Source organism: Pseudophryne corroboree, chromosome 1, assembly GCF_028390025.1.
Source record: "Pseudophryne corroboree isolate aPseCor3 chromosome 1, aPseCor3.hap2, whole genome shotgun sequence".
Classification (NCBI taxonomy): domain Eukaryota; kingdom Metazoa; phylum Chordata; class Amphibia; order Anura; family Myobatrachidae; genus Pseudophryne; species Pseudophryne corroboree.
The window spans coordinates 201,585,710-201,598,900 of record NC_086444.1 but is presented as its reverse complement, the minus strand read 5'-3'; the positions used below and the strand labels follow the sequence as shown (position 1 = coordinate 201,598,900).

At 43.0% G+C, this 13,191-nt stretch overlaps 2 protein-coding genes and 1 pseudogene across 3 annotated transcripts in view; 2 read left to right on the top strand and 1 right to left on the bottom strand.

The window, feature by feature from the left end:
• The window catches only part of KIAA0825 (KIAA0825 ortholog), a 712,480-nt gene that overhangs the window by 19,789 nt on the left and 679,500 nt on the right, over positions 1-13,191 (top strand). The window contains exon 2 of one of the 2 annotated variants that reach the window (XR_010247310.1): positions 3,711-3,928. The exons of the other annotated variant lie outside the window; for it this stretch is intronic. The gene's annotated coding sequence lies outside the window, so the exon portion shown is untranslated. Of the gene's footprint in view, positions 1-3,710; positions 3,929-13,191 lie in introns of those variants that run through there. 2 annotated transcript variants of the gene reach the window in all.
• Positions 1-13,191, bottom strand: part of SLF1 (SMC5-SMC6 complex localization factor 1) — a 382,477-nt gene that overhangs the window by 334,310 nt on the left and 34,976 nt on the right. The gene's annotated exons all lie outside the window — the stretch shown is intronic.
• On the top strand, positions 2,778-2,896 carry LOC134933164 (5S ribosomal RNA; annotated as a pseudogene).

Here is a 13,191-nt window from a genome sequence, read left to right as displayed (position 1 = left end):
ACTTATCGCGAGATCGCGGGCGCCATCTTGGATGTGGGAAGAAAATCTTGAAGGTTTGTGTGGGCAGTTACTAAGAGACTGAGAATAGCGGAGCGAAAAACGTCATTGCCGGAGGCTAGAAACATTGGGTGATGGTAAATCACCAATTAAGATATGTCGTATGATGAATGTGATCTCCCCGTATGTGTAGTTGCTGGGAGACCATATTTACTGGTGACGTCAGATCGAGAGACAGCAGATGCACCTCATATCGCGAGAGCACGGGCGTCATCTTAAAGGTGGGAGAAATGCCATAGAGAATAGGGTTTGTATAAGCGGTTGCTAAGATACTGATAATACAGAGCTGAGAAGTCATAACCGGAGGGCTGTGAACATTAGGTGGTAGTAAATCACCATTGTTAGATATAAGAATACTAAATAGTGGATAGGTGGCACAAGACCTTATTGCATTGCTGCGTTATAAAGGATGCTAATGTTGCCATTTGATATTAGGTGATACAAATAGATTAAATATTTAGGAAGAACTATACATGGGGGATGAGGGAATGTGATGAGATGGGGATATAATAATGAGAGAAAATAAAATATGATATGAAAAATCTATAAGATATATAAAGAAATAAATAACCTAAAATTATGACTGGAAGTGGATAACAGATAAAGATAATAATTTATTAGTACCATACTTGATTATAGGGAAATATTAAAATGAAATTAAATTAAAATGAGAATAAAATTAAAAAAATTTTTTGAAAAGTAAAATGATAAATAAATAAATGATAGGCACGTCCAGCCCCTCCATTACAATTTCCCCCAGGCCTATCCTGTTTGCTTTTCATTTTTCATTTTCCACCTTTCATTTATCAATATATTTTTTATTCATTTATTATTTATCATTTATTTATTTATCATTTTACTTTTCAAAAAAAATTTTTAATTTTATTCTCATTTTAATTTAATTTCATTTTAATATTTCCCTATAATCAAGTATGGTACTAATAAATTATTATCTTTATCTGTTATCCACTTCCAGTCATAATTTTAGGTTATTTATTTCTTTATATATCTTATAGATTTTTCATATCATATTTTATTTTCTCTCATTATTATATCCCCATCTCATCACATTCCCTCATCCCCCATGTATAGTTCTTCCTAAATATTTAATCTATTTGTATCACCTAATATCAAATGGCAACATTAGCATCCTTTATAACGCAGCAATGCAATAAGGTCTTGTGCCACCTATCCACTATTTAGTATTCTTATATCTAACAATGGTGATTTACTACCACCTAATGTTCACAGCCCTCCGGTTATGACTTCTCAGCTCTGTATTATCAGTATCTTAGCAACCGCTTATACAAACCCTATTCTCTATGGCATTTCTCCCACCTTTAAGATGACGCCCGTGCTCTCGCGATATGAGGTGCATCTGCTGTCTCTCGATCTGACGTCACCAGTAAATATGGTCTCCCAGCAACTACACATACGGGGAGATCACATTCATCATACGACATATCTTAATTGGTGATTTACCATCACCCAATGTTTCTAGCCTCCGGCAATGACGTTTTTCGCTCCGCTATTCTCAGTCTCTTAGTAACTGCCCACACAAACCTTCAAGATTTTCTTCCCACATCCAAGATGGCGCCCGCGATCTCGCGATAAGTTATGTATCTCCCGCCTCCCTATCTGACGTCCTTATGCATGCGGTCTCCTAGCAACTACACATATGGGGAGATCACACCCACCACACCACACCACATGATTGGCTAAGCCTTAACCGGGGCGGACATAAAAGCCCTCTCCCTACACCGTACAGCACGGAACCCGGAAGTGAACAAGCCCTAGGGCGAAACGCGTCTTCCGCATTTAGGAACAGGGGTCCCGTCGACACTACCGTATCCTGGCATTTAGCTTCATTTATCTGCCTTGCTCTCTCGGCTTACCCTGATCTCTGGTGAAACTGTAAGCATTACTATCCTGTGGCTCTCTGACACGGATAGCAACTCCTACTTACAAAACCTAGCAGTACCGCTTGAATTATCTCGTACCTAGTACGTATCATAGGGGTGATTATCTAGAGACCTTTATTCATTAGCACTCACCTAGCATTGAGTGAACCTATTGGAAACTAACGCCTAGTTTAGGTGTTATTAATTTTTGACCATTATATTTGTTATACTTATTTAAGTGCTGGTATTCATCCATTTTTATTATTGCCTCCTCATAGCAATTTATGCATGCAGATAATTAGTATATATTAGCATCCCATATTCTATCCGGGACCACGTGGCAAACAGTGTATGACACACATGGTTAACAGATATATGTTGGTATAGTTTCTATAAATCAGTCACCTCAGTGCTTAACCCTATAGATCCCAGACCTTACCCTCAGTTTTGAAATAGACCGTATCACCAGAGTGACTACGCATTTATCTGTTTCAATCAGCATCTCCTATCATGCACTATCTGTCGGGATATACTGTAATATACCTGTGATAGTGTTTTTCTGACTGTATTTTTATTAATTTCAAATTGTCTATAGATCATGATTCTCATTAACTTCAACTGTCTATAGATCACTATCCTTCGTGGACTCTCATTTACGATTCCTGGTACATTGCACCACATGAGTGGGAATATTGGATCAGGTCTAACGTGGAAAGCAGATCCACCTTTTTACTTCATCTTTCCTCAATCCTCTTCCTGTCGGCTCTGATTTTCAATATTCTTAAATAGGTGCACTCTCATTGATGTTCACATAAAATTCTCTACTACCATACCACGCTGCCAACGCCTGATCTCGTCTGATCTTGGAAGCTAAACAGCGTTGGGCCAAGTCAGTACCAGGAAGGGGGACCACCTGCGAATACCTGGTGTTGTAGAGTAGGATTTTTTCCTCACCTATGTGGTAGTAACACCAACAGCAGTATCACCACTTGTTTTCTTTACTCTGCAATCTCCAGACCTTTGGTCACGGGCACCATCTACGTGAGGTGCCATATTTACCTCTACCGTTATTACTGTCTCAAATCCAGATAGGAGCATGTCCATTTTTCTTGTATTATACTCAGAGGAATGACTTCTGATCATTTCTCTAATTCTACTTAAGCCAAGAGAGCATAGTTATTATCATTATTTTTGTGTCTTGACTACCCTGTGGTTCCATCAATACAGCAAGTCTGTACTGGTCAAGTGGGAATGGGGGTATGACCAACTAATGTCTACCGCCCTTCCACACACTTTTAATCATTAAGAGACCAGAACATTTTTTATCTCACTAAGATGCTCGGTATATTGCATTCTTAAAGGATAGATCTCCGGTAACAACCTCGTTTGTAATATTAGTCAATAAAAGTTATGTTTTAACCATTTATCTCAATTACCTTATCAAATTTACTTCTTTTCTATAAGAGTGCGCCCACACAAGAGCCTTCTGTCCTCTCCCCTTTGTATAAAAGTTTGCCAAGTGGTCTGGCCCTCCCCTCAACAGCTCTTGCTACAGAGGAGGTTTTAAGCAGAAGAGGGAGTAGTGCTGTGCCTGAGAAGACTTCATCCTGTGAAGAGGATTTAGAAGAGGACATGGTCCATCCTGTATCTGAATATCAGATTTGTATAGTTTGGATTTTTGTTTGGAGTTTTGCTTCACAGACGGAGTGTGAATGGCATTACTGCAGAACTAACCAGATTTTTCTTTTTTAGTTGCCGCTCAAGCCTGCGTGGAGGGTTTTCCCCCTGGATGAAGCAGCGGCTGCCTGAACCAAAGAGTATAACTCAGGCTATACCCCTATTACTTTCCATAGTATTTTCTGCATTGTAACCGGTTATGGACAACACAGGCAAAGGCATTATTGTAAATAAAACGGTTACATTTCAACTTTGATTTTATTAAAGTTTGCATGTAATTTCAACTTTGAAAATTGCATTAAATCGTTATTGTACTTTTTTAAGTATGTCAATTTAGTGTTTGTATTTAACAAATACTTGCTGTGTCCATAACTCTTGTTGCTTAATTTTTGAGTTCTAAACCACCTTGCAGCCCTGTTTGCTGTAAACCAATTACATATGCCCAGGCCCACACTGACGTATTCATGAGTTATTAGACATGACATGGAAGCTTGCATTTGCTAACAGGCTCCCCTTCCAAGAAAAAGCCCAGTGCAAAAAAGGGTTACACACATGCCATGCACCGAACAGCTCACATGACATTGCAGCTTGCAATTGTGACCAGTAACCCCGCCCTCCAAAAAAGATCCATGGACAAACATATCTTTGTAATCTTACACTGACATGCTACAACCTGCACAACCTACATAGAAACATGCAGTCCAAACAAGCCAGAAGTAAAGAAGGAAATCAGACTGAAAACACCTACTTAAGCAGGAGTGTATGTAATTAAATTGTAAGCCAGTCAGTTAGCCTAGTTCAAACTAATACATACACTTGCCCCCACATACACACCCAATTGCAGTAATAAATTACAAGCACAAGTCTAGACATTTAACACGTATGACAAACCCCCATCAGAAATGAGAAAAAAACAAAAGCATAACAGTACTGCACAAGTTCACTAACAGTACTGCACAAGTTAAAGTAACAATTTACTTATTGATCCTGCTGTATAAAAACGGGCTCCTGATTAACAGTGCTCCTATCCACATGCGTTTCCAAAATGGCTGCAGCTTCCTGCTCTGCTTCAGTAGGGCCTTATATCGCCTCTCAAAACCTCGGGAAGTCAAATTCCTGCCTAAAGCCCCTCCTGACAATTCCTTTTAAGGCGACCAATTTTGCATACTCTGCCCCGAATTGAATTGGTGACTAAAAATCACATTCCTGACAAACTCCCGCGATGCACGGGAGTTTGCAAAGTCGGGAATTGGAAAACAAACTCACCAAATTGAATTGACCCCACTGTTTCTTCACACGAAAAAGAAAATCAGTCTACTCAATTAAGCTATTAGGAATATTGGGTGGGTGTCAGAGTGCGGTACTAGGTATCATGGACACCCCCTCCCTTGACCACACCAATTTGAAAATACAGAGTTTAATTTTATGTGTTTTATTTATACCATGCAAAGCCCAGGATCATTAGAGGGTGAACAGCCCCCTAGAAAAACCAAAAGAAGAGGAATCTGGATAAATATGGGTACGTTTATAACAGTCAATAAATGCATCCATATAAATAGACCAATCAAAAATCACATTACAATAAATAACAGGACACGTGCATATGTTCAAAACTAAAACAAAATAACTGGGGGAAACAATTTAGAATATATGGATTTCTAAAGACTCGTTAAAACCTCATAGATGGATATCCATTAATTGGGATCAGTACGAAATCCCGCCGGACGGGATCCTGGCGGTCGGAATACCGACACAGAGATCCGGGCTGGCACAATCCCGATAGGGGGGCGAGCGCAACTCAGCCTATTGCAGGCTCGCTACGCTCTGCACACTAATTTATTCTCCCTCTGTGGGTGTCGTGGACACCCACAGAGGGAGAATATGTCGGGATTGTGCCGGTCGGGATCCTGGTGTCGGTATTTCGACCGCCGGGATTCCGTCCGGCGGGATCTTGACTGCATCCTCATTAATCCAGACAGCAGTTTCCATGACAGCATATGAGAAACTATTCACTATGAAATGTTGTATAGCAATAGTTAGTGAATTTCTCCTTGAAATATAATAGTAGGTCCCGTATGATTTACAGACAGTTGGGATGCCGGCCGTCAGCATACCAACAACGGCATCCTGGCCATCAGTATGCCGGCAGCGGGGCGAGCGCAAAGAGTCCCCTCGAGTGTGAATAGCCCCTGTAAGCCAGGATTCCGACTGTCGGCAGTCGGGATTCTGGCGTCGGAATGCTGACCACCGGGATCCCGACTGGCATCAAATTAACTGCATCCCGATAGTAGGTATAAACTCTTTACATGGCTCGAAAAGTCATACAGGACTCTAAATATGTATTAATAATAGAAACTGCAAAGGCATATAAAATAGAAGCTGACAGCTCTCTTGCCACTCACGATCCGGCCATGAAAAATGTCTCATGGGACCCATGTCAATTAAATACAAGAAATCTGCACCATCTGTCCTGTTGGATCATCAGAATTGTGGTCTGGTTTGAAATGATCCCTAGTGCTATGGGTGAGAGGAAACCAATACCACAACCAGCACTCTGGAGAGTGGCCACCAAGCCACCTACAGTGGAATCATATAGGTAGGTTGATACCAATGTGCACAGTCAGTGCCGACCTCTCCTGAGTAGATAAATGTGGTGCCGTGAACAGACAAATGCTGGCAAGCTGTGAGATCACAGTGGCTAAGAGATAAAGCCAGTAGAGCAACAAGGCAATGGGACTGCAGGTCCGGATATAACCTGCACATGTGTCCTGTATCAATTGAGCTCCCTGGAAAGCCTGGGCCCTACCTTCAGTACCCCCATAATTGTCCTCCATGATGGTGACCCCAAAATCTATCCATGCTATTCTCAGACAACAGACTGTATAACTCCAATATAAGTTAATATTCTGTTTTACTCCAAATGCTTGCAGTCTTCTACTGTGTCTATTTATGTTATATTGAGGTTTTTTTTTTTATCTGAAGCATTATAACTACTCTGCACCCTTTAATACATTATATTGTTGTGTTTTTAAAACGATTCTTGTGCTAAACAGCCCTTAGTTATTTTGTAAAGCTGCATGTGAAGGAAGATATTGTTAGGATTACAATAGACTGCAGTCTGCAATTCTGGACTTCAATGTCCCCTACACATTTAGTGATCCACCGCCGAGCTGCCTGAAAGCGGATACGGCAGACGGGTGACCCGGCGGCGGGGGGAGCGGTGATGGGGGAGTGAAGTTTCTTCACTCCCCCCATCACCCGGCTCCATAGCAGTGCATGCTAATATGGACAATCTCGTCCATATTGGCCTGCATGCATAAGCAACTGGCCACCAACGATGAACGAGTGCGGGGCCGTGCATCGTTCATCGTTTGTTCCTACACACTAAACGATATGAACGAGAACGTTCATATCGTTTCTTAAAATCTATTAGTGTGTAGGGCAGAATATGGTCTGTAAGGGCGAGTGGGGGATGCAAAAGGGGAGGAATTTGATGTCAGGTGGTTTGGTATGAAATTAATCCCTGCGCACACAGGCTTAGCTGAGTCACAATACTCCCATGAGTAGGAATTTGATCCAATTTTCAACATTCAACCTCCACTCCTGTTTCGGTCACTCACGCCACTCCCAGTCTAAGCAAACCCTTATACATGACAACAGAAGCTTGATAAAGACCCTACACTGTACCAAAATTGCAAACCATTTCTTTTACTTAGTACAGACTTACAGATTGACACTAAAATAGGTTAAATTGAATGCTAACAGCCTCATCCCTTCACTTTAACCTCCTCATTGCTGAGCCCATGGTCGCACTTGTTGGGCTGTTTACAGTCCAATATCACTAATTTGTGCATTACCGACACAAATTATACCTTGTGTCGTGTGTTCTCCACCCCACCCGTCTTCTCACAATGCAAAGATAATCTACGCAAAATGGCCAAAGAGTGGGTACAGCTTCATGATGTCATTGAGTTTCACCTTCCTTGAACCCTCGCAAAAACAACTGTAAGGGGAACTTTTAGGTAAGTTTCACTTCCCATTTGTATGCCTACAGTGTGTAGGATGAGTTTTGCTCGTCCATCGCTGCGAAGGGGTTAAGCACTGAATTAGCACATCAGGATTGAGGTCTTTCAGGAGGCAACTACTAATATTCAGTAAAACTGGCATGAGGATAATATTCTCTCAAGCAGTTTTTAGTGTCGCGAAAATGCATTTTAAACAAGAGTACCATGCAGTTCACAAACACTAAAAAGGGTGTATAACTGAAGAGACATTTTCTAGAATGAAACCCTTTGAGTCTAATGGTGCCATTAACTGCCCCTTTGAAAAAGAAATGGAAGGTTTACATAGACCAGGCATGTCCAAAGTCCAACCCAGGGGCCAATTGCGGCCCGTGCTCACATTTCCACTGACCCGCAGCCTGCCCTGCTTGTTTATTACTGATTGCTGCACCCTGTTGCGCTAACACTAGCCTCGCAGCCCGCTGTCTCTCAGGCACACTGCCTTTGTAGACCACTGCACCCCGCCACACTGACACTCCCCGACTGTTGCTGTCAGGCTGGTCTGCTGATGATGATCTGGTAAGACAGGAGGGCTGGGGTTGCCTCTCCCGCTGAGACAAACCCAGCCCTCCTGTGTGTATGAATCTATAAAAGGAGACACCAGGGAGGATCATTGCGGTGGCCATCTTTACTGCAGCTCCGCAGCAGTGTGCAGTTATCAGCGGTCTCAATAAGTTCAGTGCTTCACCCCCCCTCATAGGTGTTCATTTTCACTTGTAAGTAGTTCTCTAATGTGTATCTGTCAGTACTGCTGAGGCATATAATGTGTATCTGGCAGCACTGCTGGGGCATATAATGTGTATCTGGTGGCACTGCTGGGGACATATAATGTGTATCTGGCAGCACTGCGGGGGGCATAATGTGTATCTGGCAGCACTGTGGGGGGCATATAATGTGTATCTGGCAGCACTGTGGGAGTATATAATGTGTATCTGGCAGCACTGCTGGGGCATATAATGTGTATCTGGCAGCACTGCTGGGGGCATATAATGTGTATCTGGCAGCACTGCTGGGGGCATATAATGTGTATTTGGCAGCACTGCTGGGGGCATATAATGTGTATCTGGTAGCACTGCTGGGGGCATATAATATGTATCTGGCAGCACTGCTGGGGGCATATAATATGTATCTGGCACTGGGGTCACTTGTGTATCTGGCAGGACTGCTGGGGGCATATAATGTGTATCTGGCACTGGGGGCATTTGTGCATCTGGCAGCACTGCTGATGGCATATAATGTGTATCTGTCAGCACTGCTGGGGGCATATAATGTGTATCTGGCAGCACTGCTGGGGGCATATAATGTGTATCCGGCACTGGGGGCATTTGTGCATCTGGCAGCACTGCTTGGGCATTTGAGTATCTGGCAGCACTGCTGGGGGCATATAATGTGTATCTGGCAGCACTGCTGGGGGGATTATAATGTGTATCTGGCAGCACTGCTGGGGGCATATAATGTGTATCTGGCACTGGGGGCATTTGTGTATCTGGCAGCACTGCTGGGGCATATAATACGTATATGGCAGCACTGCTGGGGTCATATAATGTGTATCTGGCAGCACTGCTGGGGGCATCTGATGTGTATCTGGCACTAGTGGCATTTGTGTATCTGGCAGCACTGCTGGGGGCATATAATGTGTATCTGGCAGCACTGCTGGGGGCATTTATGTAGCTGGTCTGCCCCCACACATTTTCACCTCCCCAAATCTGGCCCAATTTGCAAAAAGTTTGGACACCCCTGACATAGACCCGAAAAGCATTGCATCTGATTGGCTTCTATTAGAAATAATGCATTTAATGTAGTCAAATGTTTTGAACATTATGCAGAAATGAAAAGCTGGTAGCTGCAGATACCAGTACAACCTCTACATTTTATAACACATTGGAAACCTCTCTCTCTCTCTCTCTCTCTCTCTCTCTCTCTCTCTCTCTCTCTCTCAAATCCTTAATATACACTTCGCAATTTATTTATTTTCAATTGTTCCATCCAATGTTTTATGCGCTCTCATTTAACGTGTATTTTTTATGTTCAAAACTTAGTGACTTTATTTTACTGACATGACCATTGTACATGATAAGAATTGGAAAGCAAGATATATATGTACACTGTATATACAGGTATGTATGATCTGCAGGCAGCAGAAAACAGTGCCATGGGTTTAGCTTGCCTACTGAATGACAAATGTGTATCTAAGTAGTTTGTGAAGTTAACACTCATAAGTTCCATCTTGGGAAACCGTGTCAGTGACACCACATTCTCTACTTAACAGCAATGTGTATGGTCCTGCAGAGCTCAAGTAATTTTCTGCTGCAGGGTACACTGGGCTCCACAGGGAATGACATTGGGGTGTAGAGTAGGATCTTGATCCGAGGCACCAACAGGCTCAAAGCTTTAACTGTTCCCAGAATGCCTAGCGCCGCCTCCTCTATAACTCCGCCTCTGTGCCCAGGAGCTCAGTTTTGTAGTTGGTGCCATGCAGTAAGCAGGCACATAACGGGGGGGCTGCTCCAGCAGACCTGAGAGAAGCTTTTAAAGAATATTGAAGACTTCAAGGGCTGCAGCAGAGACACTGACTGTGTTAGATGTCAGTCAGACATCTCCTGCTGCAGCTCCATCACCCCCAGCGGTGCTGTACACTCCCGCACCCTGGTTGCTGGGTATCTACAGCGGATGCTCCAGTTTTCTTTCAAGTTAGTCACACACACAACCGCTGCTGTCACGGATCGCATGGCCGCACTCAGGGAGGAGGTAAGGGGTCCCCCTGACGGGACCGGCTGTAATTCGCGATCCCGCGTGGCCGGTTGGAGGCGGGCCACACGCGCTGGCCTGGACACTGTGGTAGTACAGGGACCCCACTAGACCACCAGGGCATGTGCACAGGTCAGTTTTCTCTCATAAAACCGTTTTATTAAGCCCCCAGTACCCGGTGGTGAAGTCCAGCAGTGGGATAAGGCTTTGACCTGTAGCCCCTCCCCCAGCCCCAGGGCGCCATTTAGAGTAAAAGTTCCCGCCCTGGAGCTGCATATCTCTCCCTCACTCCCTGTCAGTGTTTGGGCACCATTATAGCAAGCAGAGCTGATCCTGGGACTGTTTGGGCAAATCCTCCTCTGTAAAGCCGCCTGCCTGTCAGCGCTGTGCATTTTACAGGGCACTTAAGTATACTACATGTCTGCTGACAGTGTTCGTTAAGAAAAAGTGCATTTAGTCAGGGTTATTTAGTACAAGTACTCTGTGACATACATCCAGTCTTTACTGTGCATTGTTATATCTATTCAGTGTATAGCTATACATAGTACTACTCTGTATTGCTAGTCCAGTGCAGTTTTATTGCATGTCATAATTTCTGCATTGTACAAACTGACTCTGTGTGTGTGTGTGTGTGTGTGTGTGTGTGTGTGTGTGTGTGTGTGTGTGTGTGTGTGTGTGTGTGTGTGTGTGTGTGTGTGTGTGTGTATAGCTGCTGTGTGACCTCCATTTCGTATATCTCACTCAGATTGCTATTCCTATATTCTATAACCTGAGGGGGCTAAGTGTGTCAGGTTTATCATAATATAGGCAGTTCACAGGATATACTCAGTGTGTATTTTCTCTGATTTTTAGTCACCACATACCTCTTGAATTCCCTGTTTGGCTACACAGGGGTAACAGCCAATTGGATGTATGGATAGAGAGCGCTGTTGTCACATGTAGTGGACAAGGCTTTAGCAGGGCGGTTATCAGGTCCAGGGTTGGCAGGTTTTTTGTTTTTTGAGGCATCGGGGGAATTATCAGGTATGGGGGGCAAATCAACCCTGTTGCAGTGTCATCATGCATGCCGGCACCGCTTGGTATTCTAGGAGCAGAGTGTGAGGAGTGCCGCTGTTAAGAGAGAGAACCTGCAGTGTGCACCTCATTGTTCTCTGCGTTCTTTTACTTACTGTCTACCATTTCAGCTGCTAGCTGAATTAAGATTGTGACTTATTTTTTGGAGCAAGTTAGAGTCTGTGTAGAAACAGATTGTGGACTGTTGGATTGTAAATTAGTATTTACAGTTTACCTTTAAACTACACTGTCACTTCATCAAATATATTTTATTTTCTTGAAGTAAAAGTGGATTGTATTGAAATTAACATTTATTTCTAAAAACAAATGGTACACTTCAATACACTCCACTGTTTCAGAGAAAAAATATATTTATTTGACTAAGTCAAACGTATTTAAAAAAAATTTAAAATAATGATCAGAAGTAATTATTTTTAGTAAAACATTGCTATAGATTCGGTGTGGTGTGATATGGGCGGAGGTCCATGGGGGGTGACACCATGAGTTACCTCAATGGGTGACACCAACCCTAGTGACGCCTCTAAGCAGCACTGAGGACAGAGTGGAGTGGAGAGAGGTGGGAGTCAAAGGGGACAGATAGGAGGAGGTTATAGTAGTCCAATCTGGAGACTAGTAAGTGGATGAGGCTCTTAGTAGCATCTTGGGTGAAAAAGGGTCTGATCCTAGAAATAATTTTACGATGGATACATTAGGACTGCAGAAGGCGCTGAATGTGTGGCATGAAGGAGAGAGGTGTCAACGATAAATCTAAGAAATTGCACTTGGGGGCTAGAGGACATGGTTGTGCTGTCAACAGAATGAAATTGTGGGACGTGCGGTTATGCATAAAGGTGGGAAGATGATGAGCTCAGTTTCGGCCATATTATGTATAAGAAGGGAGAGAAAGGGGGAGGTCAGGGAGGAAAGGTAGACCTGAGCATCATCAGCATAGAGATGATGTTGGAGGTTAAGAGTTTATAAGCTCCCCTAAAGAGGACGTATAGTGGGAGAGATTAGGAGAGATCCAAGAACAGAACTTTGGTGACACCTACTGTTAGTGAAAGTGTGTGTGTGTTGGGGGGGGGGAGTCATGAGAGGAGACAGAAGGAATGGTCAGGTTGGGGGGGGAGTCATGAGAGGAGACAGAAGGAATGGTCAGGTAGGAGAGGGAAGTATCGTGTAAACCAAAGGAGTGAAGGATTTATAGGAGGAGAGAGTGGTCCACAGTATCAAAAGCAGCAGAGAGGTCGAGGGGAATGATCAGAGAGCAGTGGCCATTGGGTTTGGCAGCAAGGAGGTCATTGCTGACTTTATTTAGTTGCACTGAGACATAAAGAAAGGATTGCGTGAAATCCAGATGAAAAACAGGTCTATTTACGGGTTTCAGAAAGGTCGATCAGGTTTCTCCATGGAGATACATAATGTATAGTATAGAGCTATACATAAGTAGGCATAAAACCTAAGTAAGAAAATACTTGCTTCAGATCTTCGCAGAGCACAGAAAAGAGGATAAAATAAAAAAGTAACAAATGGTTGGGATTCGTTACTGCAAACTAACTTCTCTTAGAAAATAGAGAAAAACATTTTTGGTGAACTATTTTTTTCTGAATAATTTAAGTGAATATCTAATATCTGCACATCAAATCAAAACACATATGTTAAGTTCTATGTTTTTAGCACATTTAGGGAACAAG